Raw genomic sequence first — 10303 nt, 5'->3', positions numbered from 1 at the left:
TAAGGACATTATCCATATCAACTACCCAATGACATGTCGCAAATAAATACTGGTTCGTCAAAGCGCTGTGAGCAGGGTTCGAACCTGCGCGGGGAGACCTCATTGGATTTCGAATTCCAACGCCTTAACCTCTCGGCCATCACAGCTTCTCCTTTTACCTAAGATGCCTTAACCAGTCCGCTATCTCGTTCTGTCCATTTTACCTCTAAAATGACCATAATATCGCTATTGAAGAGCCTACTTTAAATGTTTGTCATGGAAGATAAATTCTGAGCACTTGAATCAAAGGGCATGTCCACGCATTATCCATATCAAGTCCCCAATGATCAGTAACAAATAAAGACTGGATTGTCAAAGCGCTGCGCGCAGGGTTCAAAACTGCACTGGGCGAACCCAATGGATTTCGAGGTCAACTATTTAACCACTCTGCAATCACAGCTTGCTGAGTTAGCTCACACAAGGACAAAAGTTTCCAAATGCCTAGTTGAAATATTTTTCAAGTAAAATAAGCCATTTTGTGAGCACTTCAATCGTTAGACGAGCCCATAAAGTAAGGACAATTTAAATTCAGAGGAGACAGATCCAATTACTAAAGGTCTACTTTATCATCACCCTGTAAAAACTGTAAAGGGAGAACATATTGGATTTGGATTCCAATGCTTAAACCACTTGGCCATCGCAGCAGTAGGAATCTAAGGAAAGTGATGAGGAGAAAGCAGAAGTGGGCTATACGCTTCGAGCAAGGTAAGAACATGGGTGGGGAGACCCCATTGAAATTCAGGTCCAACGTCTAAAGAACTCGGCCATTGCAGCTGTTGGAATGCAAGTAAAGGGATTGGGATTTGGAAACAGACATCATTGGTGCAAAATGGTCAACTTGATGGCACGACATATTGATTTTATTGCGCCAAGTAACCTCGGTCCTTTCCAAAGCTGTGAAGGTTGGAAGTTTACTGTGCAAGTCAAACAACTATGTGCAGAGAAAGTACAGGTGGACTATTCACTGAGAATAAGATTTTAAAAAGAGCAGGGAGACGCAATTGGGTTTCAAGTCTGAGGACTTAACCACTTGGCTCTCAGATTTTCCATCGGAAATCTAACACAAACAACAGTATCTGTAGTGAAGTGCCTATTTGAACTGTTTGTCAAGGAAGATATATTCTGAGCACTTGAATCAAAGGACAAGTCCATGCATTAAGCACATTATCCATATCAAGTCACCAAGGATATGTAAAAATAGAAATGGTGTGTCATAGCGCAGTGAGCAGGGTTCAAACCTGGGCGGGGAGACCCCATTGGATTTCAAGTCCAACGCCTTAACCACTCGGCCATCGCAGCTTGCTATGTTAACTACCAGGCCTTAACCAGTCATTTATCTCATTCTGTCAATTTTACTTCTGTAAAGACGAGACTGTCTACTGAAGAGCCTATTTGAACTGTTTTTCAAGGAATACATATTCTGAGCACTTGAATCAAAGGACAAGTCTATGCATTAAGCACTTCATCAATATCAACTCACCAATGCTATTTTACAAATAAAGACTGGTTTGTCAATGCGATGCGAGCAGTTTTAAAAACTGTATGGGGAGACAACACTGGAGTTCATTTGCAAAGCTTAAACCACTTGGCCATCGCAGCAGTATGAATCTAAGCAAAGTGATGAGGAGAAAGAACAAGTGGGCTATTCGCTTCAAGCAATGTTAAAACATGGGTGGGGAGACCCCATTGAAATTCTGGTCCAACGTCTAAAGAATCGGCCATTGCAGCTGTTGGAATGCAAGTAAAGGGATTAGGATTTGGAAACAGACATCATTGGTGTAAAATGGTAAACATGATGGCCCGACATATTGATCTTATTACGCCAAATCACTAATTAACCACTCGGCCATCACAACTTTCTCAATTAGCTAACACAAAGACAAAAGTATTCTGAGCACTTGAATCACTGGACAAGTCCATGTCTTAAAGAGATTATCCATATCAAGTCACCAAGGATATGTTCAAAATACTGGTTTGTCATAGCACTGCGAGCAGATTTCAACCCAGTGCAAGAAGACAACATTGGATTTCAAGTCCAAAGCCTTTACCACTCTGCCATCTAAACTTACTCTGTTACCTTGCAGTCCTTAACAGCTCGACTATCTCACAACCAGAAGGATCTGTTCTGAAGAGCCTGTTTGAACTCTTTGTCTTAGAAGATATATTCTGAGCACCTGAATCAAAGGACAAGTCCACAGATTAAGGACATTATCCATATCAACTCCCCAATGACATGTCGCAAATAAAGACTGGTTTGTCAAAGCGCTGTGAGCAGGGTTCGAACCTGCGCGGGGAGACCCCATTGGATTTCGAATCCAACGCCTTAACCTCTCGGCCATCACAGCTTCTCCTTTTACCTAAGATGCCTTCACCAGTCCGCTATCTCGTTCTGTCCATTTGACCTCTAAAATGACCATAATATCGCTATTGAAGAGCCTACTTTAAATGTTTGTCAAGGCAGATATATTCTGAGCACTTGAATCAAAGGACAAGTCCATGCATTAAGCACATTATCCATATCAAGTCACCAAGGATATGTAAAAATAGAAATGGTGTGTCATAGCGCTGTGAGCAGGGTTCGAACCTGCGCGGGGAGACCCCATTGGATTTCAAGTCCAATGCCTTAAACACTCGGCCATCGCAGCTTGCTATGTTAACTACCACGCCTTAACCAGTCATTTATCTCATTCTGTCAATTTTACTTCTGTAAAGACGAGACTGTCTACTGAAGAGCCTATTTGAACTGTTTTTCAAGGAATACATATTCTGAGCACTTGAATCAAAGGACAAGTCTATGCATTAAGCACTTCATCAATATCAAGTCACCAATGCTATTTTACAAATAAAGGCTGGTTTGTCAATGCGATGCGAGCAGTTTTAAAAACTGTATGGGGAGACAACACTGGAGTTCATTTGCAAAGCTTAAACCACTTGGCCATCGCAGCAGTATGAATCTAAGCAAAGTGATGAGGAGAAAGAACAAGTGGGCTATTCGCTTCAAGAAATGTTAAAACATGGGTGGGGAGACCCCATTGAAATTCTGGTCCAACGTCTAAAGAATCGGCCATTGCAGCTGTTGGAATGCAAGTAAAGGGATTAGGATTTGGAAACAGACATCATTGGTGTAAAATGGTAAACATGATGGCCCGACATATTGATCTTATTACGCCAAATCACTTATTAACCACTCGGCCATCACAACTTTCTCAATTAGCTAACACAAAGACAAAAGTATTCTGAGCACTTGAATCACTGGACAAGTCCATGTCTTAAAGAGATTATCCATATCAAGTCACCAAGGATATGTTCAAAATACTGGTTTGTCATAGCACTGCGAGCAGATTTCAACCCAGTGCAAGAAGACAACATTGGATTTCAAGTCCAAAGCCTTTACCACTCTGCCATCTAAACTTACTCTGTTACCTTGCAGTCCTTAACAGCTCGACTATCTCACAACCAGAAGGATCTGTTCTGAAGAGCCTGTTTGAACTCTTTGTCTTAGAAGATATATTCTGAGCACCTGAATCAAAGGACAAGTCCACAGATTAAGGACATTATCCATATCAACTCCCCAATGACGTGTCGCAAATAAAGACTGGTTTGTCAAAGCGCTGTGAGCAGGGTTCGAACCTGCGCGGGGAGACCCCATTGGATTTCGAATCCAACGCCTTAACCTCTCGGCCATCACAGCTTCTCCTTTTACCTAAGATGCCTTCACCAGTCCGCTATCTCGTTCTGTCCATTTGACCTCTAAAATGACCATAATATCGCTATTGAAGAGCCTACTTTAAATGTTTGTCAAGGCAGATATATTCTGAGCACTTGAATCAAAGGACAAGTCCATGCATTAAGCACATTATCCATATCAAGTCACCAAGGATATGTAAAAATAGAAATGGTGTGTCATAGCGCTGTGAGCAGGGTTCGAACCTGCGCGGGGAGACCCCATTGGATTTCAAGTCCAACGCCTTAAACACTCGGCCATCGCAGCTTGCTATGTTAACTACCAGGCCTTAACCAGTCATTTATCTCATTCTGTCAATTTTACTTCTGTAAAGACGAGACTGTCTACTGAAGAGCCTATTTGAACTGTTTTTCAAGGAATACATATTCTGAGCACTTGAATCAAAGGACAAGTCTATGCATTAAGCACTTCATCAATATCAAGTCACCAATGCTATTTTACAAATAAAGGCTGGTTTGTCAATGCGATGCGAGCAGTTTTAAAAACTGTATGGGGAGACAACACTGGAGTTCATTTGCAAAGCTTAAACCACTTGGCCATCGCAGCAGTCTGAATCTAAGCAAAGTGATGAGGAGAAAGAACAAGTGGGCTATTCGCTTCAAGAAATGTTAAAACATGGGTGGGGAGACCCCATTGAAATTCTGGTCCAACGTCTAAAGAATCGGCCATTGCAGCTGTTGGAATGCAAGTAAAGGGATTAGGATTTGGAAACAGACATCATTGGTGTAAAATGGTAAACATGATGGCCCGACATATTGATCTTATTACGCCAAATCACTAATTAACCACTCGGCCATCACAACTTTCTCAATTAGCTCACACAAAGACAAAAGTATTCTGAGCACTTGAATCACTGGACAAGTCCATGTCTTAAAGAGATTATCCATATCAAGTCACCAAGGATATGTTCAAAATACTGGTTTGTATTGCACTGCGAGCAGATTTCAACCCTGCGCAAGAAGACAACATTGGATTTCAAGTCCAAAGCCTTAACCACTCTGCCATCTAAACTTACTCTGTTACCTTGCAGTCCTTAACAGCTCGAAGACAACATTGGATTTCAAGTCCAAAGCCTTAACCACTCTGCCATCTAAACTTACTCTGTTACCTTGCAGTCCTTAACAACTATCTCACAACCAGAAGGATCTGTTCTGAAGAGCCTGTTTGAACTCTTTGTCTTAGAAGATATATTCTGAGCACCTGAATCAAAGGACAAGTCCACAGATTAAGGACATTATCCATATCAACTCCCCAATGACATGTCGCAAATAAAGACTGGTTTGTCAATGCGCTGTGAGCAGGGTTCGAACCTGCGCGGGGAGACCCCATTGGATTTCGAATCCAACGCCTTAACCTCTCGGCCATCACAGCTTCTCCTTTTACCTAAGATACCTTAACCAGTCCGCTATCTCGTTCTGTCCATTTGACCTCTAAAATGACCATAATATCGCTATTGAAGAGCCTACTTTAAATGTTTGTCATGGAAGATAAATTCTGAGCACTTGAATCAAAGGACATGTCCACGCATTATCCATATCAAGTCCCCAATGATCAGTAACAAATAAAGACTGGATTGTCAAAGCGCTGCGTGCAGGGTTCAAAACTGCACTGGGCGAACCCAATGGATTTCGAGGTCAACGATTTAACCACTCTGCAATCACAGCTTGCTGAGTTAGCTCACACAAGGACAAAAGTTTCCAAATGCCTAGTTGAAATATTTTTCAAGTAAAATAAGCCATTTTGTGAGCACTTCAATCGTTAGACGAGCCCATAAAGTAAGAACAATTTAAATTCAGAGGAGACAGATCCAATTACTAAAGGTCTACTTTATCATCACGGGAGAACATATTGGGGAGAACATATTGGATTTTGATTCCAATGCTTAAACCACTTGGCCATCGCAGCAGTAGGAATCTAAGGAAAGTGATGAGGAGAAAGCAGAAGTGGGCTATACGCTTCGAGCAAGGTAAGAACATGGGTGCGGAGACCCCATTGAAATTCAGGTCCAAAGTCTAAAGAACTCGGCCATTGCAGCTGTTGGAAAGCAAGTAAAGGGATTGGGATTTGGAAACAGACATCATTGGTGCAAAATGGTCAACTTGATGGCACGACATATTGATTTTATTGCGCCAAGTAACCTCGGTCCTTTCCAAAGCTGTGAAGGTTGGAAGTTTACTGTGCAAGTCAAACAACTATGTGCAGAGAAAGTACAGGTGGACTATTCACTGAGAATAAGATTTTAAAAAGAGCAGGGAGACGCAATTGGGTTTCAATTCTGAGGACTTAACCACTTGGCTCTCAGATTTTCCATCGCAAATCTAACACAAACAACAGTATCTGTAGTGAAGTGCCTATTTGAACTGTTTGTCAAGGCAGATATATTCTGAGCACTTGAATCAAAGGACAAGTCCATGCATTAAGCACATTATCCATATCAAGTCACCAAGGATATGTAAAAATAGAAATGGTGTGTCATAGCGCTGTGAGCAGGGTTCGAAACTGCGCGGGGAGACCCCATTGGATTTCAAGTCCAACGCCTCAACCACTCGGCCATCGCAGCTTGCTATGTTAATTACCAGTCATTTATCTCATTCAGTCAATTTTACTAATGTAAAGACGAGACTGTCTACTGAAGAGCCTATTTGAACTGTTTTTCAAGGAATACATATTCTGAGCACTTGAATCAAAGGACAAGTCTATGCATTAAGCACTTCATCAATATCAAGTCACCAATGCTATTTTACAAATAAAGACTGGTTTGTCAATGCGATGCGAGCAGTTTTAAAAACTGTATGGGGAGACAACACTGGAGTTCATTTGCAAAGCTTAAACCACTTGGCCATCGCAGCAGTAGGAATCTAAGGAAAGTGATGAGGAGAAAGCAGAAGTGGGCTATACGCTTCGAGCAAGGTAAGAACATGGGTGGGGAGACCCCATTGAAATTCAGGTCCAACGTCTAAAGAACTCGGCCATTGCAGCTGTTGGAATGCAAGTAAAGGGATTGGGATTTGGAAACAGACATCATTGGTGCAAAATGGTCAACTTGATGGCACGACATTTTGATTTTATTGCGCCAAGTAACCTCGGTCCTTTCCAAAGCTGTGAAGGTTGGAAGTTTACTGTGCAAGTTAAACAACTATGTGCAGAGAAAGTACAGGTGGACTATTCACTGAGAATAAGATTTTAAAAAGAGCAGGGAGACGCAATTGGGTTTCAAGTCTGAGGACTTAACCACTTGGCTCTCAGATTTTCCATCAGAAATCTAACACTAAAAACAGTATCTGTAGTGAAGTGCCTATTTGAACTGTTTGTCAAGGCAGATATATTCTGAGCACTTGAATCAAAGGACAAGTCCATGCATTAAGCACATTATCCATATCAAGTCACCAAGGATATGTAAAAATAGAAATGGTGTGTCATAGCGCTGTGAGCAGGGTTCGAACCTGCGCGGGGAGACCCCATTGGATTTCAAGTCCAACGCCTTAACCACTCGGCCATCGCAGCTTTCTATGTTAACTACCAGTCCTTAACCAGTCATTTATCTCATTCTGTCAGTTTTACTTCTGTAAAGACGAGACTGTGTACTGAAGAGCCTATTTGAACTGTTTTTCAAGGAATACATATTCTGAGCACTTGAATCAAAGGACAAGTCTATGCATTAAGCAATTCATCAATATCAAGTCACCAATGCTATTTTACAAATAAAGACTGGTTTGTCAATGCGATGCGAGCAGTTTTAAAAACTGTATGGGGAGACAACACTGGAGTTCATTTGCAAAGCTTAAACCACTTGGCCATCGCAGCAGTATGAATCTAAGCAAAGTGATGAGGAGAAAGAACAAGTGGGCTATTCGCTTCAAGCAATGTTAAAACATGGGTGGGGAGACCCCATTGAAATTCTGGTCCAACGTCTAAAGAATCGGCCATTGCAGCTGTTGGAATGCAAGTAAAGGGATTAGGATTTGGAAACAGACATCATTGGTGTAAAATGGTAAACATGATGGCCCGACATATTGATCTTTTTACGCCAAATCACTTATTAACCACTCGGCCATCACAACTTTCTCAATTAGCTCACACAAAGACAAAAGTATTCTGAGCACTTGAATCACTGGACAAGTCCATGTCTTAAAGAGATTATCCATATCAAGTCACCAAGGATATGTTCAAAATACTGGTATGTCATAGCACTGCGAGCAGATTTCAACCCTGCGCAAGAAGACAACATTGGATTTCAAGTCCAAAGCCTTAACCACTCTGCCATCTAAACTTACTCTGTTACCTTGCAGTCCTTAACAGCTCGACTATCTCACAACCAGAAGGATCTGTTCTGAAGAGCCTGTTTGAACTCTTTGTCTTAGAAGATATATTCTGAGCACCTGAATCAAAGGACAAGTCCACAGATTAAGGACATTATCCATATCAACTCCCCAATGACATGTCGCAAATAAAGACTGGTTTGTCAAAGCGCTGTGAGCAGGGTTCGAACCTGCGCGGGGAGACCCCATTGGATTTCGAATCCAACGCATTAACCTCTCGGCCATCACAGCTTCTCCTTTTACCTAAGATGCCTTAACCAGTCCGCTATCTCGTTCTGTCCATTTTACCTCTAAAATGACCATAATATCGCTATTGAAGAGCCTACTTTAAATGTTTGTCATGGAAGATAAATTCTGAGCACTTGAATCAAAGGACATGTCCACGCATTATCCATATCAAGTCCCCAATGATCAGTAACAAATAAAGACTGGATTGTCAAAGCGCTGCGCGCAGGGTTCAAAACTGCACTGGGCGAACCCAATGGATTTCGAGGTCAACGATTTAACCACTCTGCAATCACAGCTTGCTGAGTTAGCTCACACAAGGACAAAAGTTTCCAAATGCCTATTTGAAATATTTTTCAAGTAAAATAAGCCATTTTGTGAGCACTTCAATCGTTAGACGAGCCCATAAAGTAAGGACAATTTAAATTCAGAGGAGACAGATCCAATTACTAAAGGTCTACTTTATCATCACCCTGTAAAAACTGTAAAGGGAGAACATATTGGATTTGGATTCCAATGCTTAAACCACTTGGCCATCGCAGCAGTAGGAATCTAAGGAAAGTGATGAGGAGAAAGCAGAAGTGGGCTATACGCTTCGAGCAAGGTAAGAACATGGGTGGGGAGACCCCATTGAAATTCAGGTCCAACGTCTAAAGAACTCGGCCATTGCAGCTGTTGGAATGCAAGTAAAGGGATTGGGATTTGGAAACAGACATCATTGGTGCAAAATGGTCAACTTGATGGCACGACATTTTGATTTTATTGCGCCAAGTAACCTCGGTCCTTTCCAAAGCTGTGAAGGTTGGAAGTTTACTGTGCAAGTTAAACAACTATGTGCAGAGAAAGTACAGGTGGACTATTCACTGAGAATAAGATTTTAAAAAGAGCAGGGAGACGCAATTGGGTTTCAAGTCTGAGGACTTAACCACTTGGCTCTCAGATTTTCCATCAGAAATCTAACACTAAAAACAGTATCTGTAGTGAAGTGCCTATTTGAACTGTTTGTCAAGGCAGATATATTCTGAGCACTTGAATCAAAGGACAAGTCCATGCATTAAGCACATTATCCATATCAAGTCACCAAGGATATGTAAAAATAGAAATGGTGTGTCATAGCGCTGTGAGCAGGGTTCGAACCTGCGCGGGGAGACCCCATTGGATTTCAAGTCCAACGCCTTAACCACTCGGCCATCGCAGCTTTCTATGTAAACTACCAGTCCTTAACCAGTCATTTATCTCATTCTGTCAGTTTTACTTCTGTAAAGACGAGACTGTGTACTGAAGAGCCTATTTGAACTGTTTTTCAAGGAATACATATTCTGAGCACTTGAATCAAAGGACAAGTCTATGCATTAAGCAATTCATCAATATCAAGTCACCAATGCTATTTTACAAATAAAGACTGGTTTGTCAATGCGATGCGAGCAGTTTTAAAAACTGTATGGGGAGACAACACTGGAGTTCATTTGCAAAGCTTAAACCACTTGGCCATCGCAGCAGTATGAATCTAAGCAAAGTGATGAGGAGAAAGAACAAGTGGGCTATTCGCTTCAAGCAATGTTAAAACATGGGTGGGGAGACCCCATTGAAATTCTGGTCCAACGTCTAAAGAATCGGCCATTGCAGCTGTTGGAATGCAAGTAAAGGGATTAGGATTTGGAAACAGACATCATTGGTGTAAAATGGTAAACATGATGGCCCGACATATTGATCTTTTTACGCCAAATCACTAATTAACCACTCGGCCATCACAACTTTCTCAATTAGCTCACACAAAGACAAAAGTATTCTGAGCACTTGAATCACTGGACAAGTCCATGTCTTAAAGAGATTATCCATATCAAGTCACCAAGGATATGTTCAAAATACTGGTATGTCATAGCACTGCGAGCAGATTTCAACCCTGCGCAAGAAGACAACATTGGATTTCAAGTCCAAAGCTTTAACCACTATGCCATCTAAACTTACTCTGTTA

General features: G+C 41.5%; 10 non-coding genes across 10 annotated transcripts; all 10 read right to left on the bottom strand.

Moving 5' to 3' along the window:
• Positions 1 to 1256: 1256 nt before the first annotated feature.
• trnas-uga (transfer RNA serine (anticodon UGA)) lies at positions 1257 to 1338 on the bottom strand. The gene has a single exon. It is a non-coding gene; the product is annotated as a tRNA-Ser (tRNA).
• A 964-nt stretch (positions 1339 to 2302) lies between these two features.
• Positions 2303 to 2384, bottom strand: trnas-cga (transfer RNA serine (anticodon CGA)). Its single transcript has one exon. It is a non-coding gene; the product is annotated as a tRNA-Ser (tRNA).
• Positions 2385 to 2602: 218 nt separating this feature from the next.
• On the bottom strand, positions 2603 to 2684 carry trnas-uga (transfer RNA serine (anticodon UGA)). The gene has a single exon. It is a non-coding gene; the product is annotated as a tRNA-Ser (tRNA).
• A 964-nt stretch (positions 2685 to 3648) lies between these two features.
• On the bottom strand, positions 3649 to 3730 carry trnas-uga (transfer RNA serine (anticodon UGA)). Its single transcript has one exon. It is a non-coding gene; the product is annotated as a tRNA-Ser (tRNA).
• Positions 3731 to 3948: 218 nt separating this feature from the next.
• trnas-uga (transfer RNA serine (anticodon UGA)) lies at positions 3949 to 4030 on the bottom strand. Its single transcript has one exon. It is a non-coding gene; the product is annotated as a tRNA-Ser (tRNA).
• Positions 4031 to 5073: 1043 nt separating this feature from the next.
• On the bottom strand, positions 5074 to 5155 carry trnas-cga (transfer RNA serine (anticodon CGA)). Its single transcript has one exon. It is a non-coding gene; the product is annotated as a tRNA-Ser (tRNA).
• A 1107-nt stretch (positions 5156 to 6262) lies between these two features.
• On the bottom strand, positions 6263 to 6344 carry trnas-uga (transfer RNA serine (anticodon UGA)). The gene has a single exon. It is a non-coding gene; the product is annotated as a tRNA-Ser (tRNA).
• An 862-nt stretch (positions 6345 to 7206) lies between these two features.
• Positions 7207 to 7288, bottom strand: trnas-uga (transfer RNA serine (anticodon UGA)). The gene has a single exon. It is a non-coding gene; the product is annotated as a tRNA-Ser (tRNA).
• A 964-nt stretch (positions 7289 to 8252) lies between these two features.
• On the bottom strand, positions 8253 to 8334 carry trnas-cga (transfer RNA serine (anticodon CGA)). The gene has a single exon. It is a non-coding gene; the product is annotated as a tRNA-Ser (tRNA).
• Positions 8335 to 9444: 1110 nt separating this feature from the next.
• trnas-uga (transfer RNA serine (anticodon UGA)) lies at positions 9445 to 9526 on the bottom strand. Its single transcript has one exon. It is a non-coding gene; the product is annotated as a tRNA-Ser (tRNA).
• Between the last annotated feature and the right edge of the window lie 777 nt (positions 9527 to 10303).

This window comes from Oncorhynchus kisutch, linkage group LG27 (genome assembly GCF_002021735.2).
Source record: "Oncorhynchus kisutch isolate 150728-3 linkage group LG27, Okis_V2, whole genome shotgun sequence".
NCBI classification, from domain to species: domain Eukaryota; kingdom Metazoa; phylum Chordata; class Actinopteri; order Salmoniformes; family Salmonidae; genus Oncorhynchus; species Oncorhynchus kisutch.
This window is presented reverse-complemented; position numbering and strand designations above follow the sequence as displayed.